Source organism: Ambystoma mexicanum, chromosome 4q (assembly GCF_040938575.1).
Source record: "Ambystoma mexicanum isolate Mex_15411 chromosome 4q, UKY_AmexF1_1, whole genome shotgun sequence".
In the NCBI taxonomy this organism is placed as follows: domain Eukaryota; kingdom Metazoa; phylum Chordata; class Amphibia; order Caudata; family Ambystomatidae; genus Ambystoma; species Ambystoma mexicanum.
Window position 1 is genome coordinate 55087975 of NC_090928.1, and position 20272 is coordinate 55108246.

General features: G+C 46.6%; 1 long non-coding RNA gene across 1 annotated transcript in view; it reads right to left on the reverse strand.

Annotated features, from left to right (window-relative positions):
- Positions 1-20070, reverse strand: part of LOC138468475 (uncharacterized) — a 47021-nt gene extending 26951 nt beyond the window's left edge. Inside the window, exon 1 of the long non-coding RNA XR_011268270.1 lies at positions 20042-20070. This is a non-coding gene — a long non-coding RNA (uncharacterized lncRNA). The remainder of the gene's footprint in view (positions 1-20041) is intronic.
- Between the last annotated feature and the right edge of the window lie 202 nt (positions 20071-20272).

The following is a 20272-nucleotide window of genomic DNA, read 5'->3' on the forward strand; positions in this document are numbered from 1 at the left end:
AAAAACAGGTGGGCGTGGTTGAAGGTACTGGTAGAGCATTCTGGGAAATGTAGTGCTGTGGGCTTGAGTGCTGGGGAATGTAATGCTGTGGACTTGAGTGCATGACAGAGCCCCCCCCCCCCAATGGCCCACGACCCCGTGTGCTGGACGGATTGTCCCTATGAAAACCGTAGACAAGGATTGGGCCATGGATACTCGTCAGAGGCGTGCAATGACAAGGGAGCAGGGGGCAAGACCACACGGGTGGAAGCAGGGCAGGATTTCAGCAAAGAAGTGTGGAAGACCGGGTGGATACGCCAAACAGAAGGCACAGAAAGACGGTACGCTACTGGGTTTACCACTTTGGTCACTCTATATGGCCCCACAAAGCGAGGGAGAAGTTTCCGGCAAACAGGGATACGGAGATGTCGAGTGGACAGCCAGACCCTATCACCGGGCAAGTATACGGGGGCAAGGACATGCTTCTTGTCAGCGGAACACTTCATAGCAACTTGGGCCTCGCAGCGATGCGTAAGGGTTTGGGCATGGACCTGGGATAAGTCCCGGATGCAATCTGAAGCTGTAGGAGTACCGGACGGGAAGACACCTGGAAAAGGAAGGGTACGGGGGTGTTGACCATATAGAGAATAAAACGGAGAAAACCCAGTGGAAGAATGTGGTGCATTATTGTAAGCAAATTCAGCCAGATGTAGATTCTAATACCAGGTCTGTTGGTGTTATAATGACAGACATCTTAAATATTGCTCCATTGCCTGGTTAACCCGTACGGTTTGTCCGTCCCTTTCTGGGTGGTAGGTGGAAGAGAATCGGACATCCATACCTAGCAGTTTGGTGAGGGCCCGCCAGAACCTGGATGTGAATTGTGAGCCTCGATCAGAAATCAGGATGGACGGGAGCCCAAATAAACAGAAGATGGTCTTGAAGAACAGCCCCGGCAACGTGGGAACATTAGGGATACCTGAACAGGGAACAAAACTAGGCATTTTGGTATAGGAATCCACGACCACCCACACTGTATCATAACCCTGCACCCTTGGCAAGTCAGTAACATAATCCATTGTAACTGTGTGCCAGGGTCTGGGTGGGTTAGGCATGGATTGGAGCAACCCTAAGGCGCGACCCTTCCTATTTTTGCATTGAGCTCAAACTGAACAAGTATTGACATCTTTTCTCGTGGTGGGCCACCAACACCAACGTTTCAACAACAATGATGTGCGTTTTTTTCCCGGGTGTCCGCTAACAGGGGTGCCGTGAGGCCACCACAGGCTTGACTGCTTGAGTCAGGTGTGGGTAACACAAGTCTATTTTGTACAAACGGGAGGCCTTCGTGATAGACGGGGTCCCAGTCAGCTAACTGGTCTGGATGTTGAGACACCCATTGGTGGACGGAAGACAGAAGGGACGATGGAGGTGTGCAGACGCATATAACATCACCTTTTTCTAGCAGAGAATCAGGAAAGACAGGAAGGGAAACACCCCTTGGTGAACGTGACAATGCATCAGCCTTCCCATGCGTAAACCCAGGTCTATGTTTTATCACAAAATCATAAGCCGCAAATAACAAGTGCCTGCGCACCTGCCGGCTGTTGACACATTTAAGAGAGGGCAGGTCCTGCAGATTGCGGTGGTCAGTATATACCGTGGTTTGGTGTCCAGAAGGTGATGCCTCCAGGCTTGAAATGCCTCTTTGATTGCCAACAATTCTTTCTCCGTGACAGCGTAGTGTGCTTCAGTAGTAAAGTGCCTGCGCACCTGCCGGTTGTTGACACATTTAAGAGAGGGCAGGTCCTGCAGATTGCGGTGGTCAGTATATACCATGGTTTGGTGTCCAGAAGGTGTTGCCTCCAGGCTTGAAATGCCTCTTTGATTGCCAACAATTCTTTCTCCGTGACAGCGTAGTGTGCTTCAGTAGTAGTAAACTTATGGGAATGGTAAGCGACAGCATGTAAACAACCAGAGGACACACAAAGCAGCGAGAGCACAGCACCCAAGGCAAACGACGAGGCATCAGCTTCCACCACAAACGGGAGTTCTGGGTAAGGATGCTGGAGGACAGGGGCAGTGGTGAAAGCAGACTTCAGGGCCACAAAGGCAGTCTGTTGCTCAGATGCCCAGAGGAACAGGTTCCAAGGACTAGTCAGGGCAGAGAGAGACGCTACTATGGATGAGAAACCAGAAATGAAACTTCAATAATAATTAGCGAACCCAAGAAAGGACTGAAGAGACTTTATGTCTCTTGGAACAGGCCAATACAGGACTGCACGTACCTTTGAGAGATTCATGGAAATCCCGCCCGGTGAAATATGGGACCCCAGGAATTCAACCTCCTTAAGATGGAAAAGCCACTTTTCTGGTTTAGCAAAGCGAGAATGCTTCCTAAGCCGGGTCAAGACCTCTCGCACGTGCACCAGGTGCTCCTGTAGTGTATGTGAAAATATGATGTCACCCAAATAGACTATGACAAATACATCTGTTATGTCACTAAATACCTCATTTACGAAGCGCTGGAAAGTGTCGGGCGAGTTGCACAGCCGGAAGGGCATGACTTTGTACTCATAAAGACCGTATCTGGTACAGAATGTGTTTTTTCACTCATCAACTTTACGCACCCGAACCAGGTTGTAAGCCCCTCTCAGATCTAATTTGGTGAATATGGAGGCATGCGTCAACCGTTCGAGTAGTGGAGTGATGAGAGGAATAGGGTACTGATTATTTTTTTTTCTTAAAATCCCAAAGAATGGAAAACAATTCCTTTGAACCGGATTTTGCTTTTAGGATCCTGTGATTATAAACCTCTGACTTTAGCGCCTCCTTGTATTTATAATTAGCTAACGTTGCGGCAGAGGGATCATTACGCTAATGGCATTCAGCTGAATGCTTTTCTCTCCTAATAACGAGGATGTCTTAGTTGAACCAAGATTTCTGTGTGGTTTCTGTTTTTATAAGACGATTCTTCAGTGGCGCCAATTGATTGGTAGCATCTCTAAGAGACTTGGTGATGTGTAAGGCAAGATCCTCAGCACAGTCAAAATTCTCAAGAACGCCCAGTTTCTGAGATTATATTTGAGTAAAGTTCTTCGCATTGCACATATGAACCTCCAATCTGGGGTTGGAGTCTGCTCTGGCAGGAGAAGCCGGCAGCATAATATCAATGTATGGTCCGACCAAATACAGGGTGTAATTAATAGGTTAGACAGAGAGAGATGATGGACAAGTAGCCAGTCCAGTGTGTGGCCAGCACTATGCATGGGGGAGTTCACCAACTGTACAAAACCTATCGAATCATTGGCATCAATAAGCGATCTTGAAGCAGCATCCGGTGGGGCATCAAACCAACAGCTGAAGTCCCCCATAACAAGTACTGCATGTTCAACCTGGTGATTGTGTTCAGCAAATTAATGAACTGCTCTTCAAATAAGGTTAGAACTCTCGGGGGTCTATAGAGGACGACTACGTGATGGAGGTATTGTTGGTCAACTTCACACTCTGCAGGGGATTCGTGTGTCAGAGTATGGTACTGCAAAGATGTTTTCAGTATTAGAGAGACACCGCCCCCCCGCCAGCGCCCCTCCACCCAGCTCTGTCTGCTATAAGATTATAACTCTAGGGGAACAGACACAAGGGCTTCAGATGAGGTGGCCGAATCTAACCAGCACTCAGTGAGTGCCAGCATATTTAGCCTGGATGATTCCAGCAGGTCCATGATCTCTGAATCATGTTGGGGCATAGAACGCGTATTTAGTAGATCTGGACGCAGTGATAGAGTGGAGGTAGCGGTATTCCCAGATGGCAACTGAGTGCTAGTTGGCAGTAAACGATCTGATTATAGCCAGTTGTTAGGCAGAATCCTGTGCAGTTCCCTTAGGGAGCACTACACAAGATTAGGACTACAGGTGAGAGCAATACATCCCCTTTGGTATCAGTCTGTACTACAAAGATTTAGTTGGTAGCTGTGGCTGAGCAGTCAGACCTATCTCAAGAGGGAGATGAGCAGTATTCAGGGTTTACACAATAGGCCCACTAGACTATGGAACAAGGAAACACTGACCAAAGCTTTGTATTTAAAAAGTAGATATATATTTATTTTATACACTTCTAATAAAACACATGTATCACAGTCATCAAGCAAGTTAAATTAAGTCAAAGGAAAAATATACACACTCCCAAGTTAAATTGTAGACCAAGTGAACCAGAGTGAAAACTGAGCAAAACGGCACAGTGACAACTACACACAAGGGATCCTCTAACAATTCCTCACAAAGGAGGAAAAGCACAAGTTATATAGAAATAGGTTGTTACACACCCTAGCAACACTTCCCATAGGTTTGTGGACCAGTTTAAGCAAGACAGTGCATCAGTATAGGCAATACTTAAATGAAAACTGAGCAAAATGGCATTACACAAGGTTTAAAATTGGGAAGGAAATGGTAGTTAAAAGAAATAGGTGCACCACACAGTTCTAGCTGAGAATCAATCTAAAGAAGGCAGATCTAACAAATGTGACCAGAGTCAGTAGGCCTGTGCCAAAGTCAGTTGGTACAGGGCAAGGGCCCAGGAGCAAAATGTTCTTGTAGCTGCAGTCAAGTCTTTGGTTAATGAAGTGGGAAAGGTGGATGCAGAAGTTGAAAAGACAGTGTTAAGAGAGAGGGGCGGCCAACCCAACAGGTAGGTAAAGGATTTAAACACCTTTAGTGCTACCGCGAAGAAAGGGCGGCCTGGTGGAACAATGTACCTTTAAATGAAGAAGTGGCTCCTGCGGTTGCGGTTGTTCCTGGTAGTTCCTGCAGTTCAGGTGATCCAGCAGAGGAAGAGAGGCTCTCGTCGTGGAGGAAGGTTCGAGTTACTTTACTACCCAGGGATGAAACCAGCCGCAGTGCTGCCCAACAAATAAAAGGTACGCTTCTTTAAATCGCGGTCCGGGTGGACTGTTGCCTGGCTATCCGGCCTCCGAGTACTGGGTACGGGAGATTCGACCAAGGTAGGTCTGGGAAGGTGATTGGCAAACTGGTTGGCCCCACCAGCTCAAGGGAAGAAGGCTCGTGCAGGCAAAGATCTTCTGTCATCGTGTGGAGAAAAGTGGTGAGATGCTGCAGCAGGGCTTAACCGGTGGTTCAGTTGTTGCAGATGTCTTTGGCTTCTCTCCTCTTTGGCTTCTTAGTTCCAGTGGCAACGTCTTGCTCTTCCAGTCCTCAGGAGCCTGCTTTTATGCAAAAAGATCCCCATTCACACAGCCTAGCTGTCACTCACACAGTGGAGTGGTCATCTTGGCGGGAGACCCTCCAGCCTATCAGGATAGAGTGCAACATGGGTTGCTGAGGCAACCCTGTCCTGGGGTCCTACTCCCCCTCCCACACAATGGACCCACCCCAGACTCAGTGGTGCCGAGAGGAGGGCTTCTCGACAGAAGCCCGCCAAAAGGACAAACAAAGGGTCCCCGACCTGGGTTAGGAGTTTAGAGGAAGACACGAGAAAGAAGTTATATTAAAGTTCTGGCAATAAAAACCTACCAGAGTAAAGTTAATATTAAAATACACCGGCGGTATATTAGAAAAAGTGGTAGCCTCGAACAATGGGAAAATCGCATAGGAAAATATTCGCGGTCGAATATTTATGGTAGTAACCACTGCCACCAGCCAGAAACTTTTGAGAGAGGGTCTGTACGGTCCCCTCCCGAAAATGAACATAGGGGAAAAACTATTAAACCCTTCCAGTACCTCAATAGTAAGATGGGTAGTACTGGTTTAGTTCATAGGAGTTGGCTAGTACAATCAATGGGGACTTTACATGCCCTGGGAGACAGTAGTCAGTCCCAGGGTATGGAGTCTATGTTTGGGGCTTGCTACGACACCCTTGTGTCACTCCACTGAGGGTGCTGTGTAACACATGTGAATAAAGATGGTTCCTATGGGGTTGAGACTTACCTGATGCAGACCATGCTGCTTCATCCAGGCCCTCTTGAGGCCTGAATGGGACTACTTTACCTGTGGGACTACTTCACCACCTGGGTGTGGTCGGGGAAGGATACATACCTGATTGGTGGAAGGATACATACCAGGAACTTCTTCCAAGGCTATTTAAACCACACCCGATCAGCCACACGTGTTTCGCGTTGTTCTGCACCTAGCAGCTGGACGCTCACTGTGTCTGCTCCTGCATCCTGACTTCAGCCACGCCTGCCAGCACCCTGGAACACCTGCAAGGGGAGAAAGGGGAGAAAGGAGAGATTAGGTGAAGAAAAGTCCTTACCTGCTAAATCTGCATTCCGGAGTCACTTCACCGACGATCCTGAAAAGGAAGACATCTTTTTTAAAGCATTTCGTTTCGATCGCTGCAGCGCTACATTTCACTCACCTTGGCAAGGCGCTTCCATCTTCAGCAGCGATCTTCTGGATTCAGCTACGTTCCGGTGCCTAGAGGAAAAAAGACAAGAACAAAGGTGAGAGGGAGAAAAGGAATAGGGAAAGCTCAGTTTCCTTTTAAGACTTACCTGTTGGATATTTCCCTCTGCATTTCGGGTCCTGCCGCTTCCTGGCATCTCCGGACCCCGGCCCCTATGGGGAAAAAAGACAAAGTCATTGTTGAGCGTTTGTAAAGACATTACCTGAGCGCTCATCCGGAACTTACCTGCCATTTACTGAAGCGGCACGCTTCACTTCGGGTCGGCGCCATTTCTCCGGCATCCGAACCGCGGCCCCTAAGGGGAAAAGGGCATGAGCATTAGCGCTTGCTGCAATAAGACAACGGACATAATTAAAGAGCTTGAACTTTTGAACAGAACTATTACAGCGCCTTACCTGAACAGTCAAGCTTACCTGAACTCCATCAACCCTCAATCCAGTGAAGTAACTGGGTTTCAACGCGCCCCTGCATCTGAAGCAGGACGGAGAGCTCACCATTCCAAACCCTAAGGTGAGGCTTCACGGGGAACCGTGGAAGAGGTTTCGTGGAGGGTTGGATGGGAGTGGGAGGCTTGAACATTATTTCCGCCAGTTGGTAATACTCCCTTTCCACGTACAGGAGGGTATTCTTGCGAGCCAGAGAAGCCAGAATAGAGGGGCCCTTCCAGTCCATCTTCAGAGCCGCGCCTCCGTGGGAATCAGGTGAGCGTTACAGAACGCGAAGCCTTACCACAATTTCCCACCCGGGCGCTATGGAGACTTCCGAGACAGATCAGCTGGCCCAGCTTTTAGGGGAAGTACGGGCAGAAGTGCACTCAGCCCGCCAGGAGACTAACGCTCTTAGAAGAGAATTAATCCTATCCAAGGAAAGAACTGATGATCTGGCCAAAAGGTTGTTGCAGGGCCAGGCAGGGCACACTCCTTTACCCGATTCCGGGGGTACTTCTACATCAATGGGTTCGACTAACCCGGCACAAATCAATCTACCTGGACACATGCCTTTGGCCCCGCCTGAATGTTTTGCGGGGGATCCCAAGAAATATGCCGTTTTTATGAACCAATGCCGTTTACACTTTTTATGCAGGCCCGGGGCCTTCCCCAACGACCAGACCAAAGTAGCCTTTGTACTATCTTACCTCAGTGGCTGTGCTGCCGATTGGTCTATTCCATTGGTAAATCAGGATGATCCCATTCTCCGGGATTTCCAGGGCTTCCAGGCCAGCATGGAAAGATTGTTCGCTCGACACTCGCAGGGACAGGCCCTTGACAACTAACTGTTATCCTTACGGCAAGGTAATCAGGATCTTTTGTCCTATATCGCCACCTTTAATAGACTGATTGTGGAAACCGGATGGCCTGAAAATAAAAGGATCACCTTGTTTCATCGAGGCCTGCGCGGAGAGCTTAAAGATGTTATAGCTCAGATAGTAGATCCACCCCAGGCCTGCACAGACTACATAGACTTAGTGGTTCAACTTGATCACAGACTTCAAAATAGAAAAGCAGATCGGCTCAAGTACGAAACCAGAGTACCCATCAAGACCCACGTTAACTCCAAGAGTACTGACATTTCCGAACCGATGCAAATAGGCAGTGTTAAAGGACCATTAACGCAGAAAGAACGAGAGAGAAGGCGACAAATGCAACTTTGTCTGTATTGTGGGACTTCCGGTCACTTTCTCCAAAGTTGTCCAGTAAAACCACCCAAGAAGGTGGTTGGAGCCACTGATAACGAGTTATTGACACCTGGTTCGGGAAACGACCTAGCCCGACAAGCGTAGGGGTCCGCTTGCCGAGCTGGAAAACAAACTCTTTGACCTCGCATTTTGTCATGCCAATGGTGCTAGTGAATCCAAAACAGCCTCAGCAGTTGCATGCCATAAAAGCATACATAGACAGTGGAGCTATTGGAAATTACATAGACCATGAATTGGCTTCCAGGATTAAGCTTCCTCTCGGTCCAAAAGTAACCCAAGATGTAATTACCACAGTTGATGGAACCGAAATAGCCTCAGGGCCTGTAACGCATTCCACTGTTGAAATCACACTGGTGGGTCAAGATGGACACCGGGAAGCAATCGTGTTTGATGTGATCAAGGCCCCACAATTTCAAGTACTTCTTGGAATCCCTTGGTTAGAAACACATAATCCAAGAATAGACTGGCGAGCAAAGAAGATAACTTTTCCTGATTGTGAACCAACCTGTTATCCAAGGAATCCAGTTATGGGTCTAGCCTCTGCAACTGCCACCCCTGTACAGCTACCATCCGAAAACCAAGAATTCCAAGACGTTTTTCAGAAAGAGCAGGCTAACACTTTGCCTCCCCATCGATCTTACGATTGCCAAATCGACTTGGTACCCGATGCGCCACTACCTTGTAGCAGGATTTATGCTCTTACTGAACCTGAGAACCTGCATTTGCGTCAGTACTTGGATCAATACCTGGCCAATGGCTTCATTCGCCCGTCAAAGTCTCCAGTCTCTTCCGCTTTGTTCTTCGTACCTAAGAAGGAAGGAGACCTCAGGACCTGTATTGACTACCGCGCCCTGAATCAGATAACGATTAAGAATCGGTACCCTTTGCCCCTGATACCTGAACTCATCGACCAAGTAAAAGATGCTCGTGTGTACACCAAGCTAGATCTCCGAGGAGCTTACCACCTGGTGCGTGTAAAAGAGGGCCACGAGTGGAAGACTGCATTCCGCACCAAATTCGGGCTCTTCGAGTATCAAGTAATGCCCTTCGGTTTGTGCAACGCACCTGCCGCCTTTCAGTACTTCATGAATTATGTTCTTCGGGAACTTATTGATGTTTGTGTCATCGTTTATATTGACGACATCCTGGTGTACTCTTCCTCAGAATCTGATCACAGAAAACATGTTAGGGCAGTTCTTGAGAAATTGCGCCAGCACAAGTTATTTGCCAAGCTTGAAAAATGCGTTTTTCATACCACAGAAGTGGAGTTTCTCGGATTCATCCTGACGCCTCAAGGAATCCGAATGGACTCGCGGAAGGTGGACGCCATTCTCAAATGGCCATCTCCTAGCTCAGTGAAGGGAGTGCAAAGCATGCTTGGCTTTGCCAATTTCTATTGAAGGTTCATCCCGGAATTTTCTCGAACAGTTCAACCCATCACAGCTCTCTTAAAGAAAAATAAACGCTTCGAATGGACTCATGAGGCCGAACAAGCCTTTCAGGACCTGAAAACCAAATTCACCTCTGCACCTGTATTGAAGCACCCACACCCAGATCTCCCTTACATTGTGGAAACCGATGCATCCAGTTCGGCCATGGGAGCTGTCCTGTCGCAAAGAGACCCAGAAACTAACCAATTACACCCTGTAGCCTTTTGGTCGAGAAAATTCTCTCCACCTGAAATCAATTACGCAATTACCGACAAAGAACTACTGACTATTAAATCGGCTTTCAAGGCTTGGCGTCACTATCTTCTTGGGGCTAGACATACCATCACCGTAATTACGGACCACAGAAATTTGCAGTATCTAAAGACGGCCAAAGCTCAATCTTCACGACAACTCCGATGGGCTTTATTCTTTGCGGAATTTGATTTTGTAATTACCTATCGCCCTGGCTGCAAGAATGGTAAAGCAGACGCCTTATCCCGGATTGGCATGGAGGAACCCAATTAGAGTATAGAACCTGTGCCAATCATACCTGAACAAAGAATTTTGGGCTTAACTTCATTGCAAACTATTGAGGACATCCAAACTCAAGTAAAACAACTTTTAGACTCTTCAGCCTTACAGGAATGGAGTCAAAAGGGTCCTCACTACACCGTTAAGGATGATTTACCCTATTTCCAGGAGCGGTTGTTTCTGCCAAGTAAAGAATTACAGGAACTTGTCATCACCCGTCATCACGAATCATTAATGGAAGGACACCCTGGTATCGCGAAAACAGAAGAAAAGATCAAACGCCACTTCTGGTGGCCTTCTTGGAGAAAAGACATAAAGTCTTTTGTGTTGTCTTGCGGAATTTGCGCCCAAAATAAGAGTCAAAAGAAAAGGCCTGCCGGTTTACTTCAACCTTTGGACATTCCACCAGCACCTTGGCACACCTTGTCAATGGACTTTATAACTGACCTGCCTCCTTGTGGAGGTTACAACACTATTCTCGTCATAGTGGATCTGTTCTCCAAGATGGCCCATTTCATCCCTCTAAAAGGATTGCCGTCAGCTTCCACCTTGGCCAAGGAATTTTTGGAGAGTATAGTGCGCATACATGGTTTCCCCTCTATACTAGTCTCAGATCGTGGAAGTCAATTCATCTCCCATTTTTGGAAGAAATGTTGCCAACTGGCACAAATAGATGTGCGGTTATCCACCAGCCACCACCCCCAGACCGACGGACAAACCGAGAGAACCAATCAGACTCTCGAACAATATCTTCGGTGTATGTTACACCAATCCGAGTTAAATTGGAAAGACATCCTTTGGATTGCAGAATATGCATACAATAATTCAGTGCATTCTGGAACCGGACAGACTCCTTTTTATACTTTGTATGGTCACCATCCTCGGACTTCTGACCTTGATCCACCTCTGACCCTGGAAATGCCCGCGGTAAATCACCTACATTCCACTATCACCAGAGCCTTCAAAGATGCTACTACGCACTTACAACAAGCCAAGAAAAGGTATAAAGAAAACGCTGATGTGCACCGAAGTAAGACTCCTCTTTACCAAGTAGGAGATCAGGTATGGCTAGCAACTAAACATTTACCCCTCAGGGGCCCGCGAACTTTTAATCCCAGATTCATTGGACCTTACCCCATCAAGGCTATAGTCAACCCAGTGGCCTTTAAACTCGATTTACCATCTAACATGCGGATTCATCCTGTTTTTCACGCATCTCTTCTGAAACCAGTGCAACCTGGAACCAGACTATCTAAGCCTCCGGATCCTGTCCAAATTGATGGAGAATTCGAATTCGAAGTGAAAGACATTTTAGATTCCAAGATAGTTAAGTCGAAACTTTTCTATCTTGTTGACTGGAAAGGATATGGACCTCAGGAAAGATCTTGGGAACCCAGTGACTTTATTCATGCACCACGACTGGTACAAAGATTCCATCGGAGATTCCCGCACAAACCAAAACCCCCGGAGGAAAAGACCTTGGGAGGGGCCTTGAGGGGGGGTACTGTCATGATGCCTGCCTCTAAGGAGCCAGGCCAGGCCCAGCAACCCCAGAGGCAGACATCATTTTCCCCTGGGAAGTCCCAGCGGGCCCAAGTCGGGGCCCTTTGGACTCAGTCCTGGCGCCTTAGGCGCCAGGCTCATAGGGGCCCCCAGTCCTGGCGCCTTAGGCGCCAGGCTCATAAGAGAGGATATGTGTTTAAGTGCTTGGGTGCACACTTACCTGATGCAGACCATGCTGCTTCATCCAGGCCCTCTTGAGGCCTGAATGGGACTACTTTACCTGTGGGACTACTTCACCACCTGGGTGTGGTCGGGGAAGGATACATACCTGATTGGTGGAAGGATACATACCAGGAACTTCTTCCAAGGCTATTTAAACCACACCCGATCAGCCACACATGCTTCGCGTTGTTCTGCACCTAGCAGCTGGACGCTCACCGTGTCTGCTCCTGCATCCTGACTTCTCCACGCCTGCCAGCACCCTGGAACACCTGCAAGGGGAGAAAGGGGAGAAAGGAGAGATTAGGTGAAGAAAAGCCCTTACCTGCTAAATCTGCATTCCGGAGTCACTTCACCGACGATCCTGAAAAGGAAGACATCTTTTTTAAAGCATTTCGTTTCGATCGCTGCAGCGCTGCATTTCACTCACCTTGGCAAGGCGCTTCCATCTTCAGCAGCGATCTTCCGGATTCAGCTACGTTCCGGTGCCTAGAGGAAAAAAGACAAGAACAAAGGTGAGAGGGAGAAAAGGAATAAGGAAAGCTCAGTTTCCTTTTAAGACTTACCTGTTGGATATTTCCCTCTGCATTTCGGGTCCTGCCGCTTCCTGGCATCTCCGGACCCCGGCCCCTATGGGGAAAAAAGACAAAGTCATTGTTGAGCGTTTGTAAAGACATTACCTGAGCGCTCATCCGGAACTTACCTGCCATTTACTGAAGCGGCACGCTTCACTTCGGGTCGGCGCCATTTCTCCGGCATCTGAACCCCGGCCCCTAAGGGGAAAAGGACATGAGCATTAGCGCTTGCTGCAATAAGACAACGGACATAATTAAAGAGCTTGAACTTTTGAACAGAACTATTACAGCGCCTTACCTGAACAGTCAAGCTTACCTGAACTCCATCAACCCTCAATCCAGTGAAGTAACTGGGTTTCAACGCGCCCCTGCATCTGAAGTAGGACGGAGAGCTCACCATTCCAAACCCTAAGGTGAGGCTTCACGGGGAACCGTGGAAGAGGTTTCGTGGAGGGTTGGATGGGAGTGGGAGGCTTGAACATTATTTCCGCCAGTTGGTAATCCTCCCTTTCCACGTACAGGAGGGTATTCTTGCGAGCCAGAGAAGCCAGAATAGAGGGGCCCTTCCAGTCCATCTTCAGAGCCGCGCCTCCGTGGGAATCAGGTGAGCGTTACAGCCCTCTTTGGAATTGGAATTATTTGAATTCTCCTTGTTGTCTTTCTTTGGCTGCTTTCCCTCATCCTTTTTCTGGGTTACCCCTGAATGTTTGTGAGTAGCCCTGTTGGCAACCCACAAGTCAGCAGCCTTAGCTAGCTTCTTAGAATCCAATTCTTTTGAATCAGCCAAGTGCTGTCTGAGCTCAGGCATCATAGATAGACTCCATCATAACAAGATTTCTCATTCCTTCATAAGTATTAACTCTATAACCCTTAATCCATCCCTCTGAGTTCTTCAAACACTTATTCACCCAAGTAGCCCAAGGGGTACTATCATGCTTTTTGAGCGTCCTAAACCTCTTAAGGTACTGGGAAAGAGTCTTCCCAAATCTAGATATCAAAGCTAGCTTTACACATTCATAATCCATCCTATCCACCTCCCCCAACTCCATTATAACATCAGATGCAACAGGGGGGAGCCTACAGAATAACCAGGGGATCAACTGATTCCCTGTGATATCCTGGAGCCCATGATTGTATTCAAAAATAGCAAGTCAATCTAATACATCCAATTTAGGTTCATACATACTCACAATCTCTTTAGGCATCCGGGGTCTTTTTGGACTGGAAGATCTAGAGGATTAGGGGAGAGAAGCATTTTCCAAAGACAATTTCTTCATCTCAAACTCATGGTTGAGCTCCATTTCTTGGAGCCTTAGTTCTTGATCTCTCTGTTCAGTTTGGGCACTAATTCTTTTGAATTCAAGTTCAAGTCTCATTTTTTCTAGAGAGATAAATTCAGGACGTAATGTGGGACCTGGTAAGGGTCCAGTAGCCATAGGTTGAGGCCTTTGAGCAGGTAGAGGACAGAGGGGGCGACATTGTTATCCTCCTCTTCCTCATCTGTTTCAACAATAACATCTTCAACATTATTTTCCTCAATATTTGATACATTTGCTTAAGTAAGGGGCACTACAGCACCACTATCCAGACTTTGTTTCTCTAACAGTCTATCAATAATTTCTAATTTCTTGCCTTTGACGGGAATACCTTTCTGTCTACACAGATCCCTTAAATAATCAGCAGTATTAGTAAGGTGGGTCTCCTGGCTGTAACTTTCCAGAATTTTGACTTTTGTTTAAAATAAACTTGTTGTGATAGTTAGCCTTGTGGTGATTTGAACCAAAGCACTAGCAGAACTCTAAAATGTAAATCCAATACTTTTATCCTCACCGCTGTACACCAGTGTTAGGCAGAATCCTGTGCAGTTCCCTTAGGGTGCACTACACAAGATTAGGACTACAGGTGAGAGCAATACATCCCCTTTGGTATCAGTCTGTACCACAAAGATTTAGTTGGTAGCTGTGGCTGAGCAGTCAGACTTATCTCAAGAGGGAGATGAGCAGTATTCAGGGTTTACACAATAGGCCCACTAGACTATGGAACAAAGAAACACTGACCAAAGCTTTGTATTTAAAAAGCATATATATATTTATTTTATACACTTCTAATAAAACACATGTATCACAGTCATCAAGCAAGTTAAATTAAGTCAAAGGAAAAATATACACACTCCCAAGTTAAATTGTAGACCAAGTGAACCAGAGTGAAAACTGAGCAAAACGGCACAGTGACCACTACACACAAGGGATCCTCTAACAATTCCCCACAAGGGAGGGAAAGCACAAGTTATATAGAAATAGGTTCTTACACACCCCAGCAACACTTCCCATAGGTTTGTGGACCAGTTTAAGCAAGACAGTGCATCAGTATAGGCAATACTTAAATGAAAACTGGGCAAAATGGCATTTTACAAGGTTTAAAATTGGGAAGGAAAGGGTAGTTAAAAGAAATAGGTGCACCACACAGTTCTAGCTGAGAATCAATCTAAAGAAGGCAGATCTAACAAATGTGACCAGTCAGTAGGCCTGTGCCAAAGTCAGTTGGTACAGGGCAAGTTCCCAGGAGCAAAATGTTCTTGTAGCTGCAGTCAAGTCTTTGGGTAACAAAGTGGGAAAGGTGGATGCAGAAGTTGAAAAGACAGTGTTGAGAGGGAGGGGCGGCCAACCCAACAGGTAGGTAAAGGATTTAAAACACCTTTAGTGCTACCGCGAAGAAAGGGCGGCCTGGCGGAACAATGTACCTTTAAATGAAGAAGTGGCTCTTGCGGTGGCGGTTGTTCCTGGTAGTTTCTGCAGTTCGGGTGATCCAGCAGAGGAAGAGGGGCTCTCGTCGTGGAGGAAGGTTCGAGTTACTGCACTACTCAGGGATGAAACCAGCCACAGTGCTGCCCGACGAATAAAAGGTACGCTCTTTTAAATCGCGGTCCGGGTGGACTGGTGCCGGCCTATCCGGCATCCGAGTACTGGGTACAGGAGATTCGACCAAGGTAGGTACGGGAAGGCGATTGGCAAACTGGTTGGCCCTACCAGCTCACGGGAAGAAGGCTCTTGCAGGTGAAGATCTTCTCTCGTCATGTGGAGAAAAGTGGTGAGACGCTGCAGCAGGGCTTCACCGGTGGTTCAGTCGTTGCAGATGTCTTTGGCTTCTCTCCTCTTCGGCTTCTTAGTTCCAGTGGCGACGTCTTGCTCTTCCAGTCCTCAGGACCCAGCTTTAATGCAAAAAGATCCCCATTCATACAGCCTAGCTGTCACTCACACAGTGGAGTGGTCATCTTGGCGGGAGACCCTCCAGCCTATCAGGATAGAGTGGGACATGGGTTGCTGAGGCAACCCTGTCCAGGGGTCCTACTCCCCCTCTCACACAATGGACCCACACCAGACTCAGTGGCGCCGAGAGGAGGGCCTTCTCGACAGAAGCCCGCCAAAAGGACGAACAAAGGGTCCCCGACCTGGATTAGGAGTTTAGAGGAAGACACGAGAAAGAAATATTATTAAAGTTCTGGCAAAAAAAAACACCGGAGTTAAGTTAATAACAAAATAAACCGCCGGTATGTTAGAGGCTGTCAGTAAAAGTGGTAGCCTCGAACAATGGGAAAATCCCATAGGAAAATATTTGTGGTCGAATGTTTATGGTAGTAACCACTGCCACCAGCCAGAAACTTTTGAGAGAGGGTCTGTACGGTACCCTCTCGAAAATGAACATAGAGGAAAAACTATTAACCCCTTACAGTACCTCCATAGTAAGATGGGTTGTACTGGTTTAGTTCATAGGAGTTGACTAGTAGAGTCAATGGGGACTTTACATGCCCTCGGAGACAGTAGTCAGTCCCAGGGTATGGAGTCTATGTTTGGGGGTCACTACGACACCCCTGTGTCACTGCACTGAGGGTGCTGTGTAACACAAGTGAATAAAGATGGTTCCTATGGGGTTGAGAAAGATCCCATAGGCATTAAACACTAAAATAGCCTAGGACACAAACAGCAAAAATGCCTAAGAGTGGGAAAAAGAGTCTCACTCTTAGCAGGTAAAAAGAAACAAACCCTTCAAATCCAGCAAAGCTGCTGGGGAACTCTCTAGGTAAGGGAAATTAGTCATAGAATGAGAATTCTCCCTAACACCAGTGAAGTACGGTCCTGTCTAGAAGTGGGTACATGGCTAAAGCTTATAGGAAGGGTGCACGTTGAGGCAGCGTGGGGGAAAGTTAACTAATGCCAGGCACATGTCTGAGTTCACTACAGAGACTCCACTCTCAGCCATGGGAGCAACTTATTCCCCAAGAGCCAAGTGGTCGCTGTCAATAGTTGGGTCTTCATTACGCTCAGCCGCCAGCATTCTTTGTCTATTTCGCTGAATAGACATTATAAGATCAGTACGTGTGGATGAATTAGTAAAGGTAGGCATGTATGTACTAAGACAAATGTTACCAACAGGGATAGAAACTTACCACAAGGCGTAGATAAACTAACACAGCTGTGCGCCCCTCCACACACCAGCTACAAACCGGAACTAACCGCACGTTAGCGCCAGGCGCGTTCGTGCCTGCAATCTAAATAAATGCGTGAGAAAACTACAGAGCTGCGGGGAGTTGTAGTGCCAACCGAATGGAGTACGTGCAGAGAGGATCTCTGCTTTAAATCATAATCAGATGAAGGTAAGTATGGGTTTATAAACACCACGGCACACTAGAGGTATTGAGATGACAATATATAAAAGTACGGGCTAAATACAAGTTAAACACAGGTTAGAAGCACAATTCTAAAAGGTTTGCCTTAAAAAGGGAGAATGTTCCCTATAGCCCGAACAACAGTGATAAATGCAAAAGAAGCAGCACAAAGGCAGAAACTGCCTTAAATACCAGAACTAACTGGCCGTTCGTGACAGGCGCGTTCGCGTCTGCAATCTAAATAAATGCGCAAGAAAACTACAGAGCTGCCGGGCGTTGTTGTGCCAACTAAATGGAGTACGTGCAGAGAGGAACTCTGCTTTAAATCGTACTCAGATGAAGGTAAATATTTGTTTGAGATGACTGTTAGACAGAATCCTGTGCAGTTCCCTTGGGGAACACTGCAAAAAGATTAAGACTACAGGAGTAAGCAGTAAACCCAATTGGTAGCAGTCTGCACCACCCAGATTTACCTGGTAGCTGTGGCTGGGCAGTCCGACTTCTCTCAAGAGTAGGGCAGTATGCAGGGTATACACAATAGGGCCAAAACACAGTACAGCAAACAAACACCGACCAGAGCTTTGTATAAAAAGTATATAATTATTTATTTAAAACACACTTTATGGCATATACTATCACTCTCAATAAAAAGCAAGTTAAAACACAGTCATGTAAAGTATACACACCTCCCTTAATAGCTATCAGACAAGTCAGGGCTAAAACACTACTATTTGTTAGAACAGATGTGAGCGCTTAACCAAGATGGCACTCTGATAATGTAGTTAAAGGGAGAGAAAAAGGCAGAGCATAAGAATAAAACAGTTCCGAACACTTTTAGGAATTCAGAGAAAGGGGAGAAAGGCAGGTTATACTGTAGAGCCAAAGTGCATAGGCGAGGCCCACTTTAAATGGAGCAAAGCGAAATGTGCCCAGGATCACACGGTTTAAAGTGCACTGAAAGTCTTTGCAGAGTGTTCAAAAGAGGTTGGGGTGATTCACAAGATATAGTTAGAAGGCCTGGAACCAACCCAGTTTAGAAGCCAAGGATTTAAGGGTCACCCTTAGCAATCTGTAGAAAGGGAGGCCAGGCAGGACACAGTACCTTAAAGAGAAAGGAAGCTCCAGCGGGGCAGTTGTTCCTGGCAGTGGTTGAAGTCCGTGGTTCCGACCAGGGGAAGAAAGGATCTCGTCGAGGAGGAAACTTGGAGTTGTTGCACTGCACAGGGATGAAACCAGCCGCGGAGTTCCAGATTAAAAGGTGCAGTCCTTTTATTCGCGGTCAAAAGAGGTGAGCTTGGCTATCCGGCCACCGGGGTGCTTGGTACGGGCGATTCGACAAAGAGACGTCTTTGGAAGGCGAAAAGGGCGAACTGGTTGATCCCACCAGCTCAGCGGAAGAAGACTCGTCCAGTAGAAGATCTTCTCTTGTCGTCGGGAAAGTGGTGAGGTAGTTGCAGCAGGGCTTCACCGGTGGTGCCGTCGTTGCAGATGGCTCCGCTTCTTCCCTCTTCGGATTCTTAGGTTTTGTGGCGACTTCTGAAGTTCCAGTCACAAAGCACCTGCTTTTATGCAGAAAAACCCCCATTCATCAGCCTAGCTGTCAATCACACATGCTAAGTGGTGAGCCGGGCGGCCAATGGGCCAATCAGAGTAGAGTGCGACTTGGGTTGCTAAGGCAACGCAGTCCAGGGTGCCAATTCCCCCCGCCACCCTCCAGTGGAACCCAGACAGAGTGGCACCATTTGGAGGGTTTCTTTGGAGAAGCCCACCAAAATAGTGGAACAAAGGGCTCGACCTTGGTCAGAGTTACAGAGATGGACACAAACGCCATTTTAGAATCGAGTTCTGGCAAAAAGGCCCAACCAGTGAGTTAATATTAAATAAATAAACTGGCAGTATCTTTAACATTGCACCAAAAAGTGGTGCGTTTAAAATCAATGGGAAAATCCCATAGAGAATATTCTGGTGGAATATTTCGCGTGGTAACCACTGCCACCAGCCAGAAACTCAACGAGGGGGGGGGGCGGGATAGTGCCCCCTCGAAAACAGACCCAAGGCCAATCAAATTACCCCTTACCAGTACTTCCACAATATGATGGTTTGTACTGGTTCTTTTCACAATTCTGGACTAGTAAAGCCAACGGTGACTTTACATGCCCTGGGAGACAGTAGTCAGTCCCAGGGTATGGAGTCTATGTTTGGCGGTCACTGTAACACCCCTGTGGTACTGCACCGAGGGTGCTGTGTACCACACATACAGAAAAACAGATGATACCCTATGGCGTAAAAAGAAACCCCATAGCCGATAAGGACATAACAAGTCAAAGACATTCCTTAAATCATGTCTAAGAGTGGGAGTAAAAGAGTCTCACTCTTAGCAGGAGAAAAAAACAAACCCCAGAAATCCAGCAAAGCTGCTGGGGGACTCACTAGGTTTAAGAAATTAGCCTTATAAGAGAATTCTCCCTAACAATTACAGTATATAAAAGCATGGGCTAAATAAAAGTTAAACACAGGTTAGAAGCACAATTCTAAAAGGTTTGCTGTAAAAAGGGAGAATGCTCCCAATAGCCAAAACAAAAGTGGTACATGCAAAAGCCTTTCATATATCTGAAAGGCCTACTCCTTTACTACTTTTCACTCTCAATTCCTCATCTTCCGAAAGAGTCATGCGCCATCCGAAACACTCAATATATTCTATACATTTCACATACCTTTAAAAAATTACATGTTAGTAACTTTAAGAATATGGCTGCATCTGTCAGGGTAGTTCCTGCAGCTCAAATACCGGTTGAGAGAAAAGATCAGTAAAGATCATATGTTATAGCAGGTCCCTGAGTATATCAGAGAACAGATTTAGGTCAACTTAATTACTGCTCTGATCATCTGGTATGAAAATTCCAGTCTAGAATATTTGCAGACCTTTTTTCTTTTTGTAAAATTCTTATTAAGCAGGAATTCAAACTCTAATAAAAGCAGTGTTTTCACCGAAAGATTTAAAGGAAAAAAACACATTTTACAATACCTTCTTTCGGTTTGCACAGCTGTTTCTCTGTGTAGCAAAATAAGAATAAGTGCTCATGAATTAAATTACAAACTAATAATTCGAATAAAATCACTTTAGTTATTTACTATTAACCCATTTGTAAAAGGCTTCATGTTGAGACATGAAAAGTTTATTTTTGAAATGTGCAAATGGATGATTTTCTGTACCTTAATGAAGGGGCATCGTCACGCTCTCTGTGTAACAAAAAGC